The sequence below is a fragment of the Danio rerio genome, chromosome 4 (genome assembly GCF_052040795.2).
Source record: "Danio rerio strain M-AB ecotype USA chromosome 4, GRCz13ab, whole genome shotgun sequence".
Lineage (NCBI taxonomy): Eukaryota > Metazoa > Chordata > Actinopteri > Cypriniformes > Danionidae > Danio > Danio rerio.
The window spans coordinates 40,986,448-41,012,664 of record NC_141024.2 but is presented as its reverse complement, the minus strand read 5'-3'; the positions used below and the strand labels follow the sequence as shown (position 1 = coordinate 41,012,664).

The 26,217-nt window shown below is 43.8% G+C and overlaps 8 non-coding genes across 8 annotated transcripts; all 8 read right to left on the bottom strand.

Moving 5' to 3' along the window:
• Positions 1-5,549: 5,549 nt before the first annotated feature.
• On the bottom strand, positions 5,550-5,621 carry trnap-agg (transfer RNA proline (anticodon AGG)). The gene has a single exon. It is a non-coding gene; the product is annotated as a tRNA-Pro (tRNA).
• Positions 5,622-7,043: 1,422 nt separating this feature from the next.
• Positions 7,044-7,120, bottom strand: trnap-ugg (transfer RNA proline (anticodon UGG)). Its single transcript has one exon. It is a non-coding gene; the product is annotated as a tRNA-Pro (tRNA).
• A 7,443-nt stretch (positions 7,121-14,563) lies between these two features.
• trnap-cgg (transfer RNA proline (anticodon CGG)) lies at positions 14,564-14,635 on the bottom strand. Its single transcript has one exon. It is a non-coding gene; the product is annotated as a tRNA-Pro (tRNA).
• A 299-nt stretch (positions 14,636-14,934) lies between these two features.
• On the bottom strand, positions 14,935-15,006 carry trnap-agg (transfer RNA proline (anticodon AGG)). The gene has a single exon. It is a non-coding gene; the product is annotated as a tRNA-Pro (tRNA).
• A 1,429-nt stretch (positions 15,007-16,435) lies between these two features.
• On the bottom strand, positions 16,436-16,507 carry trnap-ugg (transfer RNA proline (anticodon UGG)). The gene has a single exon. It is a non-coding gene; the product is annotated as a tRNA-Pro (tRNA).
• A 3,055-nt stretch (positions 16,508-19,562) lies between these two features.
• trnap-cgg (transfer RNA proline (anticodon CGG)) lies at positions 19,563-19,634 on the bottom strand. The gene has a single exon. It is a non-coding gene; the product is annotated as a tRNA-Pro (tRNA).
• Positions 19,635-22,578: 2,944 nt separating this feature from the next.
• On the bottom strand, positions 22,579-22,650 carry trnap-ugg (transfer RNA proline (anticodon UGG)). The gene has a single exon. It is a non-coding gene; the product is annotated as a tRNA-Pro (tRNA).
• A 1,524-nt stretch (positions 22,651-24,174) lies between these two features.
• Positions 24,175-24,246, bottom strand: trnap-ugg (transfer RNA proline (anticodon UGG)). Its single transcript has one exon. It is a non-coding gene; the product is annotated as a tRNA-Pro (tRNA).
• Positions 24,247-26,217: the final 1,971 nt, after the last annotated feature.

The window sequence follows — 26,217 nt, the reverse complement described above, 5'->3', positions numbered from 1 at the left end:
GTATTGTGTGCTGCTGGTGACCCACCTGGCTGTCACTACTGGAGTTTGGCCGGCCGCCGTTGGTGCTCTTACCGCCTTTATTCTCTTGGTAGACGGCTTGCGGGGCGCAGCCACAACGCCGCTATTGAAGCACCAGAACTTCCACGTCACCGAGCCACGGGGCAATGCACACCCGGGGGAAAGTGTGCAAGCCAGGGCAGGGATTGGCAGACATGTCCCGGTGATCTATAGCCACGGAGTTGGCTGGACACCACCAACCCACACTCAATCTATGCAGCACCATGCCCAAAACGGACGACCAGAGCCGGCTTGCGGGGCGCAGCCACAACGCCGCTATTGAAGCACCAGAACTTCCACGTCACCGAGCCACGGGGCAATGCACACCCGGGGGAAAGTGTGCAAGCCTGGGCAGGGATTGGCAGACATGTCCCGATGATATATAGCCACGGAGTTGGCTGGACACCACCAACCCACACTCAATCTATGCAGCACCATGCCCAAAACGGACGACCAGAGCCGGCTTGCGGGGCACAGCCACAACACCGCTATTGAAGCACCAGAACTTGCACTTCACCGAGCCACGGGGCAATGCACACCCAGGGGAAAGTGTGCAAGCCAGGGCAGGGATTGGCAGACATGTCCCGGTGATCTATAGCCACGGAGTTGACCGGTCACCACCAACCCACACTCAATCTATGCAGCACCATGCCCAAAACGGACGACCAGAGCCGGCTTGCGGGGCGCAGCCACAACGCCGCTATTGAAGCACCAGAACTTGCACTTCACCGAGCCACGGGGCAATGCACACCCAGGGGAAAGTGTGCAAGCCAGGGCAGGGATTGGCAGACATGTCCCGGTGATCTATAGCCACGGAGTTGACCGGACACCACCAACCCACACTCAATCTATGCACCATGCCCAAAACGGACGACCAGAGCCGGCTTGCGGGGCGCAGCCACAACGCCGCTATTGAATCACCACAACTTCCACTTCACCGAGCCACGGGGCAATGCACACCCAGGGGAAAGTGTGCAAGCCTGGGCAGGGATTGGCAGACATGTCCCGGTGATCTATAGCCACGGAGTTGACCGGTCACCACCAACCCACACTCAATCTATGCAGCACCATGCCCAAAACGGACGACCAGAGCCGGCTTGCGGGGCGCAGCCACAACGCCGCTATTGAAGCACCAGAACTTGCACTTCACCGAGCCACGGGGCAATGCACACCCAGGGGAAAGTGTGCAAGCCAGGGCAGGGATTGGCAGACATGTCCCGGTGATCTATAGCCACGGAGTTGACCGGACACCACCAACCCACACTCAATCTATGCACCATGCCCAAAACGGACGACCGGAGCCGGCTTGCGGGGCCCAGCCACAACGCCGCTATTGAATCACCACAACTTCCACTTCACCGAGCCACGGGGCTATGCACACCCGGGGGAAAGTGTGCAAGCCTGGGCAGGGATTGGCAGACATGTCCCGATGATCTATAGCCACGGAGTTGACCGAACACCACCAACCCACACTCAATCTATGCACCATGCCCAAAACGGACGACCGGAGCCGGCTTGCGGGGCGCAGGCGCTACCCTGGAGATCTAAAATGTGTATCGCTCAAAACCTAAGTCCACTAAATCACGCCTTCCCTGAAACCTTGACGGCAGGTCAGCGATAACCAGTTACGGCAGCCCGTACCTCCGGCAGAGAAAGGCCCGAGAGGTCACACCCTGTCCGGCTTGAGGCCAGAGCTTGAGGGTCATGGATGTCAGAGTGGACCGGTGATTTAAGGCTTCTCGCTTTCTGAAACGGTACCGATGGTTACCCACAATTAACTTTGCAGGAAACTGTGCTGCTGGTTACCCAAAACTAACTTAATTTGCAGAAACGGTGCTGCTGGTGCCCCAAACCGAACTATTGGGAGTAAGTGTAACACTGAACAGAAGAAGGCTTACAGAAAGTCATTATGATGAATAGAGAAGAAGTGGTCATAGTGTTTTACATTAAGCACATTAGTGTTCAACTGATCTTATGAATATCTATTAATGTGATGGCTTGTGTGTGTCATTTGAAAACAAAATACCTTTTTGAGAAGAAATCACATTGTTTTGAACTTATAATTTCATTTTGCAGAAGAATTGAAGAGTTTTGCCCAATGTGTGTGTGTTTTGTGATTTGTGTGTAGAGTTCTGACAATATGAGACATGCTTTCAGAAAATGTGTGTAAACAACTGGAAAAAACTGTAAACAACCTCTTTGGTTGTCATTTTAAGACCTCCAGGAACAAGTTTGGTGACCCCTGGCTTAAAAGCATAGTTCTCTCAGACAGCAACTTTACAGGGCAACACTATATGCTGAATGGCTCAACCGAAATTTTAACCTGTTATTTCTCACGGAATGAACGAGAATCATACTCCTAGACAAGCAAGCCACTAGTAATGTTTTGTGGCGACACTATATGCTGGCAAACTGGAATTCTTCGAAAGACATTTTTATGAAAGACATAATGTGCTGTAAAACGCAGGACACCTGCAAGGTCTCATCCGGTATTTGAACCTGGGACCTCTCACACCGGAAGCGAGAATCACACCCCTAGACCAATGAGCCACTAAAGTGCTAGGATTTCACATGGCGTCAGAAGCATCAAATAGACAGAAATCTTTCTCTAAAGGGAATCAAGGGCACCCTAAGCGAGATTCATACTCCTACACCAACAAACCACAAAAGCTTGAATATTTCACAAGACTTCAGAAGCAACATATGGTCAGAAATCCTTATCTAACAAACATTGAAGCAGGGCTTTTGCTTCATTTGGACCCAGGACTTCTACAATGGTTCGTCCAGGATTTAAAAACGGGACCTCTCGCACCTTATGCGAGAATCAAGCGCGTAGACCAACAAGCTACTGCAAAACAGCCACTTTACATGGCAATACTATCTGCTGACAAACTGGAATTCTTCAAAAGACATTTTTACGAAAGACATAATGCCCTGTAAAACACTAGACAACTGCAACGGCTCGTCTGGTATATGAACACAGGACCTCTCGCACCCGAAGCAAGAATCATGCCCCTATACCAACGAGCCACTGCAAAACAGCAACTTTAGATGGCAACACTATCTACTGACCAACCGGCATTCTCAGAAAAAAGGCCTCTGTGTAAGCCACAACGACCTTACAAAACAAAAGACAACTGTAAGGGTTCAACTGAAATTTGAACCTAGGATTTCTCATGGCATGAACGAGAATCATAGTCCTAGACCAGCAAGCCACTATGCAAGAAATATTTATGTAGCGACACGATCTGCTGACAAATTGGAATTCTTTGAAAGACGTTTTTACGAAAGACATAATGCCCTGTAAAACACAGGACACCTGCAAGTGCTCGTCCAGGAATTGAACCTGAGACCATTCGCAACCGAAGCGAGAATCATACCTATAGACCAACAAGCCACTAAATTGGGAGAAATTCACAAGGTGTCAGATAGTCAGAAATCTTTCTCTAACGAATCAAGGGCACCCTAAGTGAGAATCATACCCCTAGACCAACGAGCCACTGCAAAACAGCAACTTTATATGGCAACACTATCTGCTGACAAATTGGCATTCTCAGAAAAAAGGCCTCTGTGTAAGCCACAACGACCTTACAAAACAGCAGACAACTGTAAGGGCTCAACCGAAATTTGAATCTGGGATTTTTCATTGCATGAACGAAAATCATACTCCTAGACCAGCAAGCCACTATGCAAAGGAATGTTTTATGTGGCGACACTATCTGCTGACAAACTGGAATTCTTCGAAAAATGTTTTTTATGAAAGACATAATGTCCTGTAAAACTCAGGGCACCTGCAAGGGCTAATCCAGTAATTGAACCCGGGTCTTCTCGCAACCGAAGCGAGAATCATACCCATAAACCAATGAGCCACTAAATTAAGAGGATTTCACATGGTGTCAGAAGCATCAGATAGTCAGAAATCTTTCTCTATCTAATCAAGGGCACCCTAAGCGAGAATCATACGCCTAGACCAACGAGCCACAAAAGCATGATTATTTCACAAGACATTAGAAGCAACAGATGGACCAGAAATCCTTATCTAACAAACATTATAGCAGGGCTTTTGCTTCATTTGGACCTAGGACTTCTGCAAGGGTTTGTCCAGGATTTGAAGCCGGACCTCTCGCACCTTAAAATGAGAATCATACCCCCAAACCAACTAGCTACTGTAACAGCCACTTTATATGGCAAAACTATCTACTGACAAACTGGCATTCTCAGAAAAAAGGCCTTTGTGTAAGCCACAAAGCCCTTACAAAACAGCAGACAACTGTAAGGGCTCAACCGAAATTTGAATCTGGGATTTCTCACGGCATGAACGAGAATCATACTCCTTGACAACCAAGCCACTATGCAAAGGAATGTTTTATGTGCCGACACTATCTGCTGACAAACTGGAATTCTTCGAAAAACGTTTTTTATGAAAGCCATAATGCCCTGCGAAACAAAAGAGAAACTGTAGGGACTCCTTTAGGATTTGAAACCAGGACTTTTCACACTCTAAGCGAGAATCATACCCCTAGAACAACGAGCTACATAAGCTTGACTATTTCACAAGACATCAGAAGGAACAAATGGTCAGAAATCCTTATCTAACAAACATTGAAGCAGGGCTTTTGCTTCATTTGGACCCAGGACTTCTACAATGGCTCGTCCAGGATTTGAAAATGGGACCTCTCGCACCTTATGCCAGGTCAAGCCCCTAGACCAATGAGCTACTGTAAAACTGCCACTTTACATGGCAATACTATCTGCTGACAAACTGGAATTCTTCGAAAGACATTTTTACGAAAGATATAATGCCCTGTAAAACATTGGACACCTGCAACGGCTCATCCAAGGTTTGACCACAGGACCTCTCGCACCCGAAGCAAGAATCATACCCCTAGACCAACGTGCCACTGCAAAACAGTAACTATATATGGCAACACTATCAGCTGACAAACTGGAATTCTTCGAAAGACATTTTAATGAAAGTCATAGTGCCCTGTAAAACACATGACAGCTGCAAGGGCTCGTTCGGGATTTAACCCAGGACCTCTCACACCCGAAGCGAGAATAATACCCCTAGACCAACATGCCATTAAATTGAGAGAATTTCACATGGCGTCAGAAGCATCAGATTGTCAGAAATCTTTGTCAAACGAATCAAGGGCACCCTAAACGAGAATCATACCCCTAGACCAACGAGCCACTGCAAAACAGTAACTTTATATGGCAACACTATCAGCTGACGAACTGGCATTCTCAGAAAAAAGGCCTCTGTGTAAGCCACAACGCCCTTACAAAACAGCGGACAACTGTAAGGGCTCAACCGAAATTTGAATCTGGGATTTCTCACGGCATGAACGAGAATCATAGTCCTAGACAACCAAACCACTATGCAAAGGAATGCTTTATGTGCCGACACTATCTGCTGACAAACAGGAATTCTTCGAAAAACGTTTTTTATGAAAGCCATAATGCCCTGTAAAACAAAAGAATAACTGCAAGGGCTCGTCCGGGATTTGAACCCGGGACCTCTCGCACCCTAAGCGAGAATCATACCGCTAGACCAACGAGCCACAAAAGCTAGAATATTTTACAAGACATCTGAAGAAACAGATGGTCAGAAATCCTTATCTAACAAACATTGAAGCAGGGCTTTTGCTTCATTTGGACCCGGGACTTCTGCAATGGTTCGTCCAGGATTTGAAAACGAGACCTCTCGCATCTTAAGCGAGAATCATGCCCGTAGACCAACGAGCAACTGCAAAACAGCCACTTTACATTGCAACACTATCTGCTGACAAACCGGCATTCTCAGAAAAAAGGCCTCTGTGTAAGCCACAACGCCCTTACAAAACAAAAGACAACTGTAAGGATTCAACTGAAATTTGAACCTAGGATTTCTCATGGCATGAACGAGAATCAAACTCCTAGAACAGCAAGCCACTATGCAAGAAATATTTTATGTGGCGACACTATCTGCTGACAAATTGGAAATCTTTGAAAGACGTTTTTCCGAAAGACATAATGCCCTGTAAAACACAGTACACCTGCAAGGGCTAATCCAGGAACTGAACCCGGGTCCTCTCGCAACCGAAGCGAGAATCATACCCATAGACCAATGAGCCACTAAATTGAGAGAATTTTACAAGACGTCAGATGGTCAGAAATCTTTCTCTAACGAATCAAGGGCACCCTAAGTGAGAATCATACCCCTAGACCACCGAGCCACTGCAAAACAGCAACTTTATATGGCAACACTATCTGCTGACAAACTGGCATTCTCAGAAAAAAGGCCTCTGTGTAAGCCACAACAACCTTACAAAACAGCAGACAAGTGTAAGGGCTCAACCGAAATCTGAATCTGGGATTTCTCATTGCATGAACGAAAATCATACGCCTAGACCAGCAAGCCACTATGCAAAGGAATGTTTTATGTGGCGACACTATCTGCTGACAAACTGGAATTCTTCGAAAGACATTTTAATGAAAGTCATAGTGCCCTGTAAAACACATGATACCTGCAAGGGCTCGTCCGGGATATGAACCCGGGACCTCTCTCAACCAAAGCGAGAATCATACCCCTGGGCCAACGAGCCACTACATTTATAAAACTTCACATGGCGTCAGAACCATCAGATAGTCAGAAAACTTTCTCTAACGAATCAATGGCACCCTAAGCGAGAATCATACCCCTAAACCAACTAGCTACTGTAACAGCCACTTTACATGGCAAAACTATCTGCTGATGAACTGGCATTCTCAGAAAAAAGGCCTCTGTGTAAGCCCGTAGACCTTACAAATCAGCAGACAAATGTAAGGGCTCAACCGAAATTTGAATCTTGGATTTCTCATTGCATGAACGAAAATCATACTCCTAGACCAGCAAGCCACTATTCAAAGGATTGTTTATGTGGCGACACTATCTGCTGACAAACTGGAATTCTTCGAAAGACATTTTAATGAAAGTCATAGTGCCCTGTAAAACACATGACACCTGCAAGGGCTCGTCCGGGATTTGAACCCGGGACCTCTCACACCCAAAGCGAGAATCATACCCCTAGACCAACGAGGCACTACTGTAATAAAATTTCACATGGCGTCAGAAGCATCAGATAGTCAGAAAACTTTCTCTGACGAATCAAGGGCACCCTAAGCCAGAATCATACCCCTAGACCAACGAGCCACTGCAAAACAGTAACTTTACATGGCAACACTATCTGCTGACAAACCGGCATTCTCAGAAAAAGGCCTCTGTGTAAGCCACAACGCCCTTACAAAACAAAAGACAACTGTAAGGGTTCAACTGAAATTTGAACCTAGGATTTCTCATGGCATGAACGAGAATCATACTCCTAGACCAGCAAGCCACTATGCAAGAAATATTTTATGTGGCGACACTATCTGCTGACAAAGTGGAATTCTTTGAAAGACGTTTTTACGAAAGATATAATGCCCTGTAAAACACAGTACACCTGCAAGGGCTCATCCGAGAATTGAACCCGGGTCCTCTCGCAATCGCAGCGAGAATCATACAGATAGACCAATGAACCACTAAATTGAGAGAATTTCACAAGGCGTCAGATAGTCAGAAATCTTTCCCTAACGAATCAAGGGCACCCTAAGTGAGAATCATACCCCTAGACCACAGAGCCACCGAGCCACTGCAAAACAGCAACTTTATATGGCAACACTTAAAATGAACTGGGTCCAAATGAACAGTTGCTTCATTTGGACCCAGGACTTCTGCAATGGTTCGTCCAGGATTTGAAAACGGGACCTCTCGCTCCTTATGCGAGAATCAAGCCCGTAGACCAACGAGCAACTGCAAAACAGCCACTTTACATGGCAACACTATCTGCTGACAAACCGGCATTCTCAGAAAAAAGGCCTCTGTGTAAGCCACAACGCCCTTACAAAACAAAAGACAACTGTAAGGGTTCAACTGAAATTTGAACCTAGGATTTTTCATGGCATGAACGAGAATCAAACTCCTAGACCAGCAAGCCACTATGCAAAGGAATGTTTTATGTGGCGACACTATCTGCTGACAAACTGAAATTCTTCGAAAGACATTTTAATGAAAGACATAGTGCCCTGTAAAACACATAACACCTGCAAGGGCTCATCCGAGAATTGAACCCGGGTCCTCTCGCAATGGAAGCGAGAATCATACAGATAGACCAATGAACCACTAAATTGAGAGAATTTCACAAGGCGTCAGATAGTCAGAAATCTTTCCCTAACGAATCAAGGGCACCCTAAGTGAGAATCATACCCCTAGACCACCGAGCCGCTGCAAAACAGCAAATTTATATTGCAACACTATCTGCTGACGAACTGGCATTCTAAGAAAAAAGGCCTCTGTGTAAGCCACAACGACCTTACAAAACAGCAGACAACTGTAAGGGCTCAACCGAAATTTGAATCTGGGATTTTTCATTGCATGAACGAAAATCATACTCCTAGACCAGCAAGCCACTATGCAAAGGAATGTTTTATGTGGCGACACTATCTGCTGACAAACTGGAATTCTTCGAAAAATGTTTTTTATGAAAGCCATATTGCCCTGTAAAACAAAAGAATAACTGCAAGGGCTCGTCCGGGATTTGAACCAGGGACCTCTCGCACCCTAAGCGAGAATCATACGGCTAGACCAACGAGCCACAAAAGCTTGAATATTTCACAAGACATCTGAAGCAACAGATGGTCAGAAATCCTTATCTAACAAACGTTGAAGCAGGGCTTTTGCTTCATTTGGACCCAGGACTTCTGCAATGGTTCGTCCAGGATTTGAAAACGGGACCTCTTGCACCTTATGCGAGAATCAAGCCCGTAGACCAACGAGCAACTGCAAAACAGCCACTTTACATGGCAACACTATCTGCTGACAAACCGGCATTCTCAGAAAAAAGGCCTCTGTGTAAGCCACAACGCCCTTACAAAACAAAAGACAACTGTAAGGGTTCAACTGAAATTTGAACCTAGGATTTCTCATGGCATGAACGAGAATCAAACTCCTAGAACAGCAAGCCACTATGCAAGAAATATTTTATGTGGCGACACTATCTGCTGACAAACTGGAATTCTTCGAAAAACGTTTTTTATGAAAGCCATAATGCCCTGTAAAACAACAGAATAACTGCAAGAACTCGTCTGGGATTTAAACCCGGGATCTCTCACACCCTAAGCGAGATTCATACTCCTAGACCAACGAGCCACAAAAGTTTGAATATTTCACAAGACATCAGAGACAACAGATGGTCAGAAATCCTTATCTAACAAACCTTGAAGCAGGGCTTTTGCTTCATTTGGACCCGGGACTTCTGCAATGGTTCGTCCAGGATTTGAAAACGGGAGCTCTCGCACCTTATGCGAGAATTATGCCCGTACTGGAACTGGAATTCTTCGAAAGACATTTTAATGAAAGACATAGTGCCCTGTAAAACACTTAACACCTGTAAGGGCTCACCCGGGATTTGAACCCGGGACCTGTCACACCCGAAGCGAGAATCATAACCCTAGACCAACGAGCCACTAAGTTGAATTCATTTCACATGATGTCAGAAGCATCAGATAGTCATACCCCTAGACCAACGAGCCACTGCAAAACAGTAACTTTATATGGCAACACTATCAGCTGACGAACTGGCATTCTCAGAAAAAAGGCCTCTGTGTAAGCCACAACGCCCTTACAAAACGTTACAAAAACGTTTTTTATGAAAGCCATAATGCCCTGTAAAACAAAAGAATAACTGCAAGGGCTCGTCCAGGATTTGAACCCGGGACCTCTCGCACCCTAAGCGAGAATTATACCCCTAGACCAACGAGCCACAAAAGCTTGAATATTTTACAAGACATCAGAAGGAACAGATGGTCAGAAATCCTTATCTAACAAACATTGAAGCAGGGCTTTTGCTTCATTTGGACCCGGGACTTCTGCAATGGTTCGTCCAGGATTTGAAAATGAGACCTCTCGCATCTTAAGCGAGAATCATGCCTGTAGACCAACGAGCAACTGCAAAACAGCCACTTTACATGGCAACACTATCTGCTGACAAACCGGCATTCTCAGAAAAAAGGCCTCTGTGTAAGCCACAACGCCCTTACAAAACAAAAGACAACTGTAAGGGTTCAACTGAAATTTGAACCTAGGATTTCTCATGGCATGAACGAGAATCAAACTCCTAGAACAGCAAGCCACTATGCAAGAAATATTTTATGTGGCGACACTATCTGCTGACAAATTGGAAATCTTTGAAAGACGTTTTTCCGAAAGACATAATGCCCTGTAAAACACAGCACACCTGCAAGGGCTAATCCAGGAACTGAACCCGGGTCCTCTCGCAACCGAAGCGAGAATCATACCCCTAGGCCAATGAGCCACTAAATTGAGAGAATTTCACAAGACGTCAGATGGTCAGAAATCTTTCTCTAACGAATCAAGGGCACCCTAAGTGAGAATCATACCCCTAGACCACCGAGCCACTGCAAAACAGCAACTTTATATGGCAACACTATCTGCTGACAAACTGGCATTCTCAGAAAAAAGGCCTCTGTGTAAGCCACAACAACCTTACAAAACAGCAGACAAGTGTAAGGGCTCAACCGAAATCTGAATCTGGGATTTCTCATTGCATGAACGAAAATCATATGCCTAGACCAGCAAGGCACTATGCAAAGGAATGTTTTATGTGGCGACACTATCTGCTGACAAACAGGAATTCTTCGAAAGACATTTTAATGAAAGTCATAGTGCCCTGTAAAACACATGATACCTGCAAGGGCTCGTCCGGAATATGAACCCGGGACCTCTCTCAACCAAAGCGAGAATCATACCCCTAGGCCAACGAGCCACTACATTGATAAAACTTCACATGGCGTCAGAACCATCAGATAGTCAGAAAACTTTCTCTAACGAATCAATGGCAGCCTAAGCGAGAATCATACCCCTAAACCAACTAGCTACTGTAACAGCCACTTAACATGGCAAAACTATCTGCTGATGAACTGGCATTCTCAGAAAAAAGGCGTCTGTGTAAGCCCGTAGACCTTACAAAACAGCAGACAAATGTAAGGGCTCAACCGAAATTTGAATCTGGGATTTCTCATTGCATGAACGAAAATCATACTCCTAGACCAGCAAGCCACTATGCAAAGGAATGTTTTATGTGGCGACACTATCTGCTGACAAACTGGAATTCTTCGAAAGACATTTTAATGAAAGTCATAGTGCCCTGTAAAACACAGGACACCTGCAAGGGCTCATCCGGGATTTGAACCCGCGACCTCTCACACCCAAAGCGAGAATCATACCCCTAGACCAACAAGCCACTACTGAGATAAAATTTCACATGGCGTCAGAAGCATCAGATAGTCAGAAAAATTTCTCTGACTTATCAAGGGCACCCTAAGCCAGAATCATACCCCTAGACCAACGAGCCACTGCAAAACAGTAACTTTACATGGCACGCTATCTGCTGACAAACCGGCATTCTCAGAAAAAGGCCTCTGTGTAAGCCACAACGCCCTTACAAAACAAAAGACAACTGTAAGGGTTCAACTGAAATTTGAACCTAGGATTTCTCATGGCATGAACGAGAATCATACTCCTAGACCAGCAAGCCACTATGCAAGAAATATTTTATGTGGCGACACTATCTGCTGACAAATTGGAATTCTTTGAAAGACGTTTTTACGAAAGATATAATGCCCTGTAAAACACAGTACACCTGCAAGGGCTCATCCGAGAATTGAACCCAGGTCCTCTCGCAATCGAAGCGAGAATCATACAGATAGACCAATGAACCACTAAATTGAGAGAATTTCACAAGGCGTCAGATAGTCAGAAATCTTTCCCTAACGAATCAAGGGCACCCTAAGTGAGAATCATACCCCTAGACCACAGAGCCACCGAGCCACTGCAAAACAGCAACTTCATATGGCAACACTTAAAATGAACTGGGTCCAAATGAACAGTTGCTTCATTTGGACCCAGGACTTCTGCAATGGTTCGTCCAGGATTTGAAAACGGGACCTCTCGCACCTTATGCGAGAATCAAGCCCGTAGACCAACGAGCAACTGCAAAACAGCCACTTTACATGGCAACACTATCTGCTGACAAACCGGCATTCTCAGAAAAAAGGCCTCTGTGTAAGCCACAACGCCCTTACAAAACAAAAGACAACTGTAAGGGTTCAACTGAAATTTGAACCTAGGATTTCTCATGGCATGAACGAGAATCAAACTCCTAGAACAGCAAGCCACTATGCAAGAAATATTTTATGTGGCGACACTATCTGCTGACAAACTGGAATTCTTCGAAAAACGTTTTTTATGAAAGCCATAATGCCCTGTAAAACAACAGAATAACTGCAAGAACTCGTCTGGGATTTAAACCCGGGACCTCTCACACCCTAAGCGAGATTCATACCCCTAGACCAACGAGCCACAAAAGTTTTAATATTTCACAAGACATCAGAAGCAACAGATGGTCAGAAATCCTTATCTAACAAACATTGAAGCAGGGCTTTTGCTTCATTTGGACCCGGGACTTCTGCAATGGTTCGTCCAGGATTTAAAAACGGGAGCTCTCGCACCTTATGCGAGAATTATGCCCGTAGACCAACGAGCAACTGCAAAACAGCCACTTTACATGGCAACACTATCTGCTGACAAACCGGCATTCTCAGAAAAAAGGCCTCTGTGTAAGCCACAACGCCCTTACAAAACAAAAGACAACTGTAAGGGTTCAACTGAAATTTGAACCTGGGATTTCTCATGGCATGAACGAGAATCAAACTCCTAGACCAGCAAGCCACTATGCAAAGGAATGTTTTATGTGGCGACACTATCTGCTGACAAACTGGAATTCTTCGAAAGACATTTTAATGAAAGTCATAGTGCCCTGTAAAACACATGATACCTGCAAGGGCTCGTCCGGGATATGAACCCGGGACCTCTCTCAACAAAAGCGAGAATCATACCCCTAGGCCAACGAGCCACTACATTGATAAAACTTCACATGGCGTCAGAACCATCAGATAGTCAGAAAACTTTCTCTAACGAATCAATGGCACCCTAAGCGAGAATCATACCCCTAAACCAACTAGCTACTGTAACAGCCACTTTACATGGCAAAACTATCTGCTGATGAATTGGCATTCTCAGAAAAAAGGCCTCTGTGTAAGCCCGTAGACCTTACAAAACAGCAGACAAATGTAAGGGCTCAACCGAAATTTGAATCTGGGATTTCTCATTGCATGAACGAAAATCATACTCCTAGACCAGCAAGCCACTATGCAAAGGAATGTTTTATGTGGCGACACTATCTGCTGACAAACTGGAATTCTTCGAAAGACATTTTAATGAAAGTCATAGTGCCCTGTAAAACAGATGACACCTGCAAGGGCTCGTCCGGGATTTGAACCCAGGACCTCTCACACCCAAAGCGAGAATCATACCCCTAAACAACGAGCCACTACTGTGATAAAATTTCACATGGCGTCAGAAGCGTCAGATAGTCAGAAAACTTTCTCTGACGAATCAAGGGCACCCTAAGCCAGAATCATACCCCTAGACCAACGAGCCACTGCAAAACAGTAACTTTACATGGCAACACTATCTGCTGACAAACCGCCATTCTCAGAAAAAGGCCTCTGTGTAAGCCACATCGCCCTTACAAAACAAAAGACAACTGTAAGGGTTCAACTGAAATTTGAACCTAGGATTTCTCATGGCATGAACGAGAATCATACTCCTAGACCAGCAAGCCACTATGCAAGAAATATTTTATGTGGCGACACTATCTGCTGACAAAGTGGAATTCTTTGAAAGACGTTTTTACGAAAGATATAATGCCCTGTAAAACACAGTACACCTGCAAGGGCTCATCCGAGAATTGAACCCGGGTCCTCTCGCAATCGAAGCGAGAATCATACAGATAGACCAATGAACCACTAAATTGACAGAATTTCACAAGGCGTCAGATAGTCAGAAATCTTTCCCTAACGAATCAAGGGCACCCTAAGTGAGAATCATACCCCTAGACCACCGAGCCACTGCAAAACAGCAACTTTATATGGCAACACTTAAAATGAACTGGGTCCAAATGAACAGTTGCTTCATTTGGACCCAGGACTTCTGCAATGGTTCGTCCAGGATTTGAAAACGGGACCTCTCACACCTTATGCGAGAATCATGCCCGTAGACCAACGAGCAACTGCAAAACAGCCACTTTACATGGCAACACTATCTGCTGACAAACCGGCATTCTCAGAAAAAAGGCCTCTGTGTAAGCCACAACGCCCTTACAAAACAAAAGACAACTGTAAGGGTTCAACTGAAATTTGAACCTAGGATTTCTCATGGCATGAACGAGAATCAAACTCCTAGACCAGCAAGCCACTATGCAAAGGAATGTTTTATGTGGCGACACTATCTGCTGACAAACTGGAATTCTTCAAAAGACATTTTAATGAAAGACATAGTGCCCTGTAAAACACATAACACCTGTAAGGGCTCGTCCGGGATTTGAACCCGGGACCTCTCACACCCGAAGCGAGAATCATACCCCTAGACCAACGAGCCACTGCAAAACAGTAACTTTATATGGCAACACTATCAGCTGACGAACTGGCATTCTCAGAAAAAAGGCCTCTGTGTAAGCCACAACGCCCTTACAAAACAGCGGACAACTGTAAGGGCTCAACCGAAATTTGAATCTGGGATTTCTCACGGCATGAACGAGAATCATAGTCCTAGACAACCAAACCACTATGCAAAGGAATGCTTTATGTGCCGACACTATCTGCTGACAAACTGGAATTCTTCGAAAAACGTTTTTTATGAAAGCCATCATGCCCTGTAAAACAAAAGAATAACTGCAAGGGCTCGTCCGGGATTTGAACCCGGGACCTCTCGCACCCTAAGCGAGAATCATACCCCTAGACCAACGAGCCACAAAAGCTTGAATATTTTACAAGACATCATAAGGAACAGATGGTCAGAAATCCTTATCTAACAAACATTGAAGCACGGCTTTTGCTTCATTTGGACCCGGGACTTCTGCAATGGTTCTTCCAGGATTTGAAAACGAGACCTCTCGCATCTTAAGCGAGAATCATGCCCGTAGACCAACGAGCAACTGCAAAACAGCCACTTTACATGGCAACACTATCTGCTGACAAACCGGCATTCTCAGAAAAAAGGCCTCTGTGTAAGCCACAACGCCCTTACAAAACAAAAGACAACTGTAAGGGTTCAACTGAAATTTGAACCTAGGATTTCTCATGGCATGAACGAGAATCAAACTCCTAGAACAGCAAGCCACTATGCAAGAAATATTTTATGTGGCGACACTATCTGCTGACAAATTGGAAATCTTTGAAAGACGTTTTTCCGAAAGACATAATGCCCTGTAAAACACAGTACACCTGCAAGGGCTAATCCAGGAACTGAACCCGGGTCCTCTCGCAACCCAAGCGAGAATCATACCCATAGACCAATGAGCCACTAAATTGAGAGAATTTCACAAGGCGTCAGATGGTCAGAAATCTTTCTCTAACGAATCAAGGGCACCCTAAGTGAGAATCATACCCCTAGACCACCGAGCCACTGCAAAACAGCAACTTTATATGGCAACACTATCTGCTGACAAACTGGCATTCTCAGAAAAAAGGCCTCTGTGTAAGCCACAACAACCTTACAAAACAGCAGACAAGTTTAAGGGCTCAACCGAAATCTGAATCTGGGATTTCTCATTGCATGAACGAAAATCATACGCCTAGACCAGCAAGCCACTATGCAAAGGAATGTTTTATGTGGCGACACTATCTGCTGACAAACTGGAATTCTTCGAAAGACATTTTAATGAAAGTCATAGTGCCCTGTAAAACACATAATACCTGCAAGGGCTCGTCCGGGATATGAACCCGGGACCTCTCTCAACCAAAGCGAGAATCATACCCCTGGGCCAACGAGCCACTACATTGATAAACTTCACATGGCGTCAGAACCATCAGATAGTCAGAAAACTTTCTCTAACGAATCAATGGCACCCTAAGCGAGAATCATACCCCTAAACCAACTAGCTACTGTAACAGCCACTTTACATGGCAAAACTATCTGCTGATGAACTGGCATTCTCAGAAAAAAGGCCTCTGTGTAAGCCCGTAGACCTTACAAAACAGCAGACAAATGTAAAGGCTCAACCGAAATTTGAATCTGGGATTTCTCATTGCATGAACGAAAATCATACTCCTAGACCAGCAAGCCACTATGCAAAGGAATGTTTTATGTGGCGACACTATCTGCTGACAAACTGGAATTCTTCGAAAAATGTTTTTTATGAAAGCCATAATGCCCTGTAAAACAACAAAAGAACTGCAAGGGCTCGTCCGGGATTTGAACCCGGGACCTCTCACACCCAAAGCGAGAATCATACCCCTAGACCAACGAACCACTACTGTGATAAAATTTCACATGGCGTCAGAAGCATCAGATAGTCAGAAAACTTTCTCTAATGAATCAAGGGCACCCTAAGCCAGAATCATACCCCTAGACCAACGAGCCACTGCAAAACAGTAACTTTACATGGCAACACTATCTGCTGACAAACCGGCATTCTCAGAAAAAGGCCTCTGTGTAAGCCACAACGCCCTTACAAAACAAAAGACAACTGTAAGGGTTCAACTGAAATTTGAACCTAGGATTTCTCATGGCATGAACGAGAATCATACTCCTAGACTAGCAAGCCACTATGCAAGAAATATTTTATGTGGCGACACTATCTGCTGACAAATTGGAATTCTTTGAAAGACGTTTTTACGAAAGATATAATGCCCTGTAAAACGCAGTACACCTGCAAGGGCTCATCCGAGAATTGACCCCGGGTCCTCTCGCAATCGAAGCGAGAATCATACAGATAGACCAATGAACCACTAAATTGAGAGAATTTCACAAGGCGTCAGATAGTCAGAAATCTTTCCCTAACGAATCAAGGGCACCCTAAGTGAGAATCATACCCCTAGACCACCGAGCCACTGCAAAACAGCAAATTTATATGGCAACACTATCAGCTGACGAACTGGCATTCTCAGAAAAAAGGCCTCTGTGTAAGCCACAACGCCCTTACAAAACAGCGGACAACTGTAAGGGCTCAACCGAAATTTGAATCTGGGATTTCTCACGGCATGAACGAGAATCATTGTCCTAGACAACCAAACCACTATGCAAAGGAATGCTTTATGTGGCGACACTATCTGCTGACAAACTGGAATTCTTCGAAAGACATTTTAATGAAAGTCATAGTGCCCTGTAAAACACATGATACCTGCAAGGGCTCGTCCGGGATATGAACCCGGGACCTCTCTCAACCAAAGCGAGAATCATACCCCTAGGCCAACGAGCCACTACATTGATAAAACTTCACATGGCGTCAGAACCATCAGATAGTCAGAAAACTTTCTCTAACGAATCAATGGCCCCCTAAGCGAGAATCATACCCCTAAACCAACTAGCTACTGTAACAGCCACTTTACATGGCAAAACTATCTGCTGATGAACTGGCATTCTCAGAAAAAAGGCCTCTGTGTAAGCCCGTAGATCTTACAAAACAGCAGACAAATGTAAGGGCTCAACCGAAATTTGAATCTGGGATTTCTCATTGCATGAACGAAAATCATACTCCTAGACCAGCAAGCCACTATCCAAAGGAATGTTTTATGTGGCGACACTATCTGCTGACAAACTGGAATTCTTCGAAAGACATTTTAATGAAAGTCATAGTGCCCTGTAAAACACATGACACCTGCAAGGGCTCGTCCGTGATTTGAACCCGGGACCTCTCACACCCAAAGCGAGAATCATACCCCTAGACCAGGGGTCGGCAACCCGCAGCTCTAGAGCCGCATGCGGCTCTTTAGCGCTGCCCTAGTGGCTCCCTGGAACTTTTTTAAAAAATGTTTGAAAATGGAAAACGATGAGGGAGGTAAATATATTTTTTGTTTTAATATGGTTTCTATAGGAGGACAAACAATCTTAACGTTTTCCAATGCTGTAAAAGTGTGTAGAATATTTAATTTCAACATTTCTGTCAACGAAGATTTGCGTCATAGCCTGCGACACACGTTTCTATCAGCAGGGCGGGATGCCAGGCAGGTAGCTGTTGTAAACAAACCGGCGGCTGTGTGATGCGCCATGGAGCGCAAGCTGTCTTTGCCAAAGATGTACAGCGGGGCATGCTCTCTCATTTTCCCTCACTGAGAGAATTCAAAGAAGCCCATCCCGATCACTCACTCAACGGTGATTATTTACAAGGTGCGATCGTTAATATGCAAACTGCATTTGGGAGCAGATTTTGTGAGTTGCGAAAGGAAAAAACGAGACTGTCTTTCCTTGACACACATCCTTGGAGATTGACCCTTCCTTGTTGAGCACATTCCCAGGAATGACTCGAGCTGATCTTGAAATGGAAATGGCAGGCTGCGTTTTATTGCACTGTTTGTTGGCCAGATAAGGGGCACGTTGTGCACGTTCATTTTGATGTTGTTTTTTTGAATCCTCAAAATAAAATAAAAAAAACATTAAAAAATCTGATTTCTTTATTGCATTTCTTTAATTTCATCAAAGCAAAACATAATGCAATAATATTGTAATGAAGTTAAACTTGATCATTAAACATAATTCATTAATATTGTAATGAAGTTAAACTTGATAATTAAACATAATGCAGTAATATTGTAATGAAGTTAAACTTGGTCATTAAACATATTTCATTAATATTTTAATGAAGTTAAACTTGATAATTAAACATAATGCATTAATATTGTAATGAAGTTAAACTTGATCATTAAACAATTCATTAATATTGTAATGAAGTTAAACTTGATAATTAAACATAATGCATTAATATTGTAATGAAGTTAAACTTGATCATTAAACAATTCATTAATATTGTAATGAAGTTAAACTTGAACATTAAACATAATTCATTAATATACTGTAATTAAGTTAAACTTGAGACGGCATCGTACAACAGAGTAGTCACGTGGCGCGTCATTCTCTACAGGATGCACTGCAGGGAAATGAACATTTAATCATGAAGGCTCAGTATGTATTTGTAGCCAACGAAGTCATTTTTTTAGTAGGCTAATATAGCTAATATAAATATATATAGCATGTGTTGCCATCATTATAAGGCTTATATAAAGCTTTTAATTTTTTGCGGCTCCAGACATATTTGTTTTTGGGTTTTTTTGTCCAATATGGCTCTTTCAACATTTTGGGTTGCCGACCCCTGCCCTAGACCAACGAGCCACTACTATGCGAGAAGGGTTCAACTGAAATTTGAACCTAGGATTTCTCATGGCATGAACGAGAATCAAACTCCTAGACCAGCAAGCCACTATGCAAAGGAATGTTTTATGTGGCGACACTATCTGCTGACAAACTGGAATTCTTCGAAAGACATTTTAATGAAAGACATAGTGCCCTGTAAAACACATAACACCTGTAAGGGCTCATCCGGGATTTGAACCCGGGACCTCTCACACCCGAAGCGAGAATCATACCCCTAGACCAACGAGCCACTAAGTTGATATCATTTCACATGATGTCAGAAGCATCAGATAGTCAGAAAACTTTCTCTAACGAATCAAGGGCACCCTAAGCGAGAATCATACCCCTAGACCAACGAGCCACTGCAAAACAGTAACTTTATATGGCAACACTATCTGCTGACAAACTGGCATTCTCAGAAAAAAGGCCTCTGTGTAAGCCACAACAACCTTACAAAACAGCAGACAAGTGTAAGGGCTCAACCAAAATCTGAATCTGGGATTTCTCATTGCATGAACGAAAATCATACGCCTAGACCAGCAAGCCACTATGCAAAGGAATGTTTTATGTGGCGACACTATCTGCTGACAAACTGGAATTCTTCGAAAGACATTTTAATGAAAGTCATAGTGCCCTGTAAAACACATGATACCTGCAAGGGCTTGTCCGGGATATGAACCCGGGACCTCTCTCACCCAAAGCGAGAATCATACCCCTAGGCCAACGAGCCACTACATTGGTAAAACTTCACATGGCGTCAGAACCATCAGATAGTCAGAAAACTTTCTCTAACGAATCAATGGCACCCTAAGCGAGAATCATACCCCTAAACCAACTAGCTACTGTAACAGCCACTTTACATGGCAAAACTATCTGCTGATGAACTGGCATTCTCAGAAAAAAGGCCTCTGTGTAAGCCCGTAGACCTTACAAAACAGCAGACAAATGTAAGGGCTCAACCGAAATTTGAATCTGGGATTTCTCATTGCATGAACGAAAATCATACTCCTAGACCAGCAAGCCACTATGCAAAGGAATGTTTTATGTGGCGACACTATCTGCTGACAAACTGGAATTCTTCGAAAGACATTTTAATGAAAGTCATAGTGCCCTGTAAAACACATGACACCTGCAAGGGCTCGTCCAGGATTTGAACCCAGGACCTCTCACACCCAAAGCAAGAATCATACCCCTAGACCAACGAGCCACTACTGTGATAAAAGTTCACATGGCGTCAGAAGAATCAGATAGTCAGAAAACTTTCTCTGACGAATCAAGGGCACCCTAAGCCAGAATCATACCCCTAGACCAACGAGCCACTGCAAAACAGTAACTTTACATGGCAACACTATCTGCTGACAAACCGGCAATATCAGTAAAAGGCCTCTGTGTAAGCCACAACGCCCTTACAAAACAAAAGACAACTGTAAGGGTTCAACTGAAATTTGAACCTAGGATTTCTCATGGCATGAACGAGAATCATACTCCTAGACCAGCAAGCCACTATGCAAGAAATATTTTATGTGGCAACACTATCTGCTGACAAATTGGAATTCTTTGAAAGACGTTTTTACGAAAGATATAATGCCCTGTAAAACACAGTACACCTGCTAGGGCTCATCCGAGAATTGAACCCGGGTCTTCTCGCAATCGAAGCGAGAATCATACAGATAGACCAATGAACCACTAAATTGAGAGAATTTCACAAGGCGTCAGATAGTCAAAAATCTTTCCCTAACGAATCAAGGGCACCCTAAGTGAGAATCATACCCCTAGACGACCGAGCCACTGCAAAACAGCAACTTTATATGGCAACACTATCTGCTGACGAACTGGCATTCTTAGAAAAAAGGCCTCTGTGTAAGCCACAATGACCTTACAAAATAGCAGACAACTGTAAGGGCTCAACCGAAATTTGAATCTGGGATTTTTCATTGCATGAACGAAAATCATACTCCGAGACCAGCAAGCCACTATGCAAAGGAATGTTTTATGTGGCGACACTATCTGCTGACAAACTGGAATTCTTCGAAAAATGTTTTTTATGAAAGCCATATTGCCCTGTAAAACAACAAAATAACTGCAAGGGCTCGTCCGGGATTTGAACCAGGGACCTCTCGCACCCTAAGCGAGAATCATACCCCTAGACCAACGAGCCACAAAAGCTTGAATATTTCACAAGACATCTGAAGCAACAGATGGTAAGAAATCCTTATCTAACAAACATTGAAGCAGGGCTTTTGCTTCATTTGGACCCAGGACTTCTGCAATGGTTCGTCCAGGATTTGAAAACGGGACCTCTCGCACCTTATGCGAGAATCAAGCCCGTAGACCAACGAGCAACTGCAAAACAGCCACTTTACATGGCAACACTATCTGCTGACAAACCGGCATTCTCAGAAAAAAAGGCCTCTGTGTAAGCCACAACGCCCTTACAAAACAAAAGACAACTGTAAGGGTTCAACTGAAATTTGAACCTAGGATTTCTCATGGCATGAACGAGAATCAAACTCCTAGAACAGCAAGCCACTATGCAAGAAATATTTTATGTGGCGACACTATCTGCTGACAAACTGGAATTCTTCGAAAAACGTTTTTTATGAAAGCCATAATGCCCTGTAAAACAACAGAATAACTGCAAGAACTCGTCTGGGATTTAAACCCGGTGCCTCTCACACCCTAAGCGAGATTCATACCCCTAGACCAACGAGCCACAAAAGTTTGAATATTTCACAAGACATCAGAAGCAACAGATGGTCAGAAATCCTTATCTAACAAACATTGAAGCAGGGCTTTTGCTTCATTTGGACCCGGGACTTCTGCAATGGTTCGTCCAGGATTTGAAAACGGGAGCTCTCGCACCTTATGCGAGAATTATGCCCGTAGACCAACGAGCAACTGCAAAACAGCCACTTTACATGGCAACACTATCTGCTGACAAACCGGCATTCTCAGAAAAAAGGCCTCTGTGTAAGCCACAACGCCCTTACAAAACAAAAGACAACTGTAAGGGTTCAACTGAAATTTGAACCTAGGATTTCTCATGGCATGAACGAGAATCAAACTCCTAGACCAGCAAGCCACTATGCAAAGGAATGTTTTATGTGGCGACACTATCTGCTGACAAACTGGAATTCTTCGAAAGACATTTTAATGAAAGACATAGTGCCCTGTAAAACACATAACACCTGTAAGGGCTCGTCCGGGATTTGAACCCTGGACCTCTCACACCCAAAGCGAGAATCATACCCCTAGACCAACGAGCCACTGCAAAACAGTAACTTTATATGGCAACACTATCAGCTGACGAACAGGCATTCTCAGAAAAAAGGCCTCTGTGTAAGCCACAACGCTCTTACAAAACAGCAGACAACTGTAAGGGCTCAACCGAAATTTGTATCTGGGATTTCTCACGGCATGAACGAGAATCATAGTCCTAGACAACCAAACCACTATGCAAAGGAATGCTTTATGTGCCAACACTATCTGCTGACAAACTGGAATTCTTCGAAAAACGTTTTTTATGAAAGCCATAATGCCCTGTAAAACAAAAGAATAACTGCAAGGGCTCGTCCGGGATCTGAACCCAGGACCTCTCGCACCCTAAGCGAGAATCATACCCCTAGACCAACGAGCCACAAAAGCTTGAATATTTTACAAGACATCAGAAGGAACAGATGGTCAGAAATCCTTATCTAACAAACATTGAAGCAGGGCTTTTGCTTCATTTGGACCCGGGATTTCTGCAATGGTTCGTCCAGGATTTGAAAACGAGACCTCTCGCATCTTAAGCGAGAATCATGCCTGTAGACCAACGAGCAACTGCAAAACAGCCACTTTACATGGCAACACTATCTGCTGACAAACCGGCATTCTCAGAAAAAAGGCCTCTGTGTAAGCCACAACGCCCTTACAAAACAAAAGACAACTGTAAGGGTTCAACTGAAATTTGAACCTAGGATTTCTCATGGCATGAACGAGAATCAAACTCCTAGAACAGCAAGCCACTATGCAAGAAATATTTTATGTGGCGACACTATCTGCTGACAAATTGGAAATCTTTGAAAGACGTTTTTCCGAAAGACATAATGCCCTGTAAAACACAGTACACCTGCAAGGGCTAATCCAGGAACTGAACCCGGGTCCTCTCGCAACCGAAGCGAGAATCATACCCATAGACCAATGAGCCACTAAATTGAGAGAACTTCACATGGCGTCAGAACCATCAGACACTATCTGCTGACAAACTGGAATTCTTCGAAAGACATTTTAATGAAAGTCATAGTGCCCTGTAAAACACATGATACCTGCAAGGGCTCGTCCAGGATATGAACCCGGGACCTCTCTCAACCAAAGCGAGAATCATACCCCTTGGCCAACGAGCCACTACATTGATATAACTTCACATGGCGTCAGAACCATCAGATAGTCAGAAAACTTTCTCTAACGAATCAATGGCACCCTAAGCGAGAATCATACCCCTAAACCAACTAGCTACTGTAACAGCCACTTTACATGGCAAAACTATCTGCTGATGAACTGGCATTCTCAGAAAAAAGGCTTCTGTGTAAGCCCGTAGACCTTACAAAACAGCAGACAAATGTAAGGGCTCAACCGAAATTTGAATCTGGGATTTCTCATTGCATGAACGAAAATCATACTCCTAGACCAGCAAGCCACTATGCAAAGGAATGTTTTATGTGGCGACACTATCTGCTGACAAACTGGAATTCTTCGAAAGACATTTAAATGAAAGTCATAGTGCCCTGTAAAACACATGACACCTGCAAGGGCTCGTCCGGGATTTGAACCCAGGACCTCTCACACCCAAAGCGAGAATCATACCCCTAGACCAACGAGCCACTACTGTGATAAAATTTCACATGGCGTCAGAAACATCAGATAGTCAGAAAACTTTCTCTGACGAATCAAGGGCACCCTAAGCCAGAATCATACCCCTAGACCAACGAGCCACTGCAAAACAGTAACTTTACATGGCAACACTATCTGCTGACAAACCGGCATTCTCAGAAAAAGGCCTCTGTGTAAGCCACAACGCCCTTACAAAACAAAAGACAATTGTAAGGGTTCAACTGAAATTTGAACCTAGGATTTCTCATGGCATGAACGAGAATCATACTCCTAGACCAGCAAGCCACTATGCAAGAAATATTTTATGTGGCGACACTATCTGCTGACAAATTGGAATTCTTTGAAAGACGTTTTTACGAAAGATATAATGCCCTGTAAAACACAGTACACCTGCAAGGGCTCATCCGAGAATTGAACCCGGGTCCTCTCGCAATCGAAGCAAGAATCATACAGATAGACCAATGAACCACTAAATTGAGAGAATTTTACAAGGCGTCAGATAGTCAGAAATCTTTCCCTAACGAATCAAGGGCACCCTAAGTGAGAATCATACCCCTAGACGACCGAGCCACTGCAAAACAGCAACTTTATATGGCAACACTATCTGCTGACGAACTGGCATTCTCAGAAAAAAGGCCTCTGTGTAAGCCACAACGACCTTACAAAACAGCAGACAACTGTAAGGGCTCAACCGAAATTTGAATCTGGGATTTTTCATTGCATGAACGAAAATCATAATCCTAGACCAGCAAGCCACTATGCAAAGGAATGTTTTATGTGGCGACACTATCTGCTGACAAACTGGAATTCTTCGAAAGACATTTTAATGAAAGACATAGTGCCCTATAAAACACACAACATCTGCAAGGGCTCGTCTGGGATTTGAAACCAGGACCTTTCACACCCAATGCGCGAATCATACCCCTAGACCAACGAGCCACTAAATTGAATTTATTTCACATGGTGTCAGAAGCATCAGATAGTCAGAAAACTTTCTCTAACGAATCAAGGGCACCCTAAGCGAGAATCATACCCCTAGATCAACGAGCCACTGCAAAACAGCAACTTTATATGGCAACACTATCAGCTGACGAACTGGCATTCTCAGAAAAAAGGCCTCTGTGTAAGCCACAACGCCCTTACAAAACAGCAGACAACTGTAAGGGCTCAACCGAAATTTGAATCTGGGATTTCTCACAGCATGAACGAGAATCATAGTCCTAGACAACCAAACCACTATGCAAAGGAATGTTTTATGCGCCGACACTATCTGCTGACAAACTGGAATTCTTCGAAATACATTTTTTTGTCTTTATTTTAACAAAACAAAAAAGAACAGAACAATGACAACAGCTTACAACCAAGAAATTTCTTAGCATCACAGCACATAATGAAAATCAAAATCAAAAAGAAGACATAAAAATACAGAGTAATAATAAAAATAGAAAAGTACATAAATTAACCAAAGTTTATGGTGATCTAAGGTTTTGCAAAAATGTACCTGAAATCCTAGGACCTACATATTCAAGCAACGGAGTCCAGATCTGATAAAAAGTGTTTTTCTATGGAGAGAGATTAGACTCAATAATAATTCACGCAAAAGACACGATGTACACATGCGTAGCCAAATTCACATGCGTAAAATATTTATTTATACTCACAAAAACAATTCACATGCACAAAATAAAAATACATTTTCATAAAATACATTTCACAAATGCAAAACACCATTTGCAAATATATAAGAGTGTACAAAAAGTTTTGAATGTTTAAAATTCACGAGTTCATCCTGAATGAGAATGTGCAAATCCTCTCTCACGTACGACTCACCCTGAATACGAGTGTGTGCATTTTTGAGACTTTCCTGTCAGCACACACCTCCCACGTGAGTCACTCTTGCCCTGTAGCACGTGCCCACAACTCCTTGAGAACGTGGGAATGACCGAAGCGCTTCACTGTGC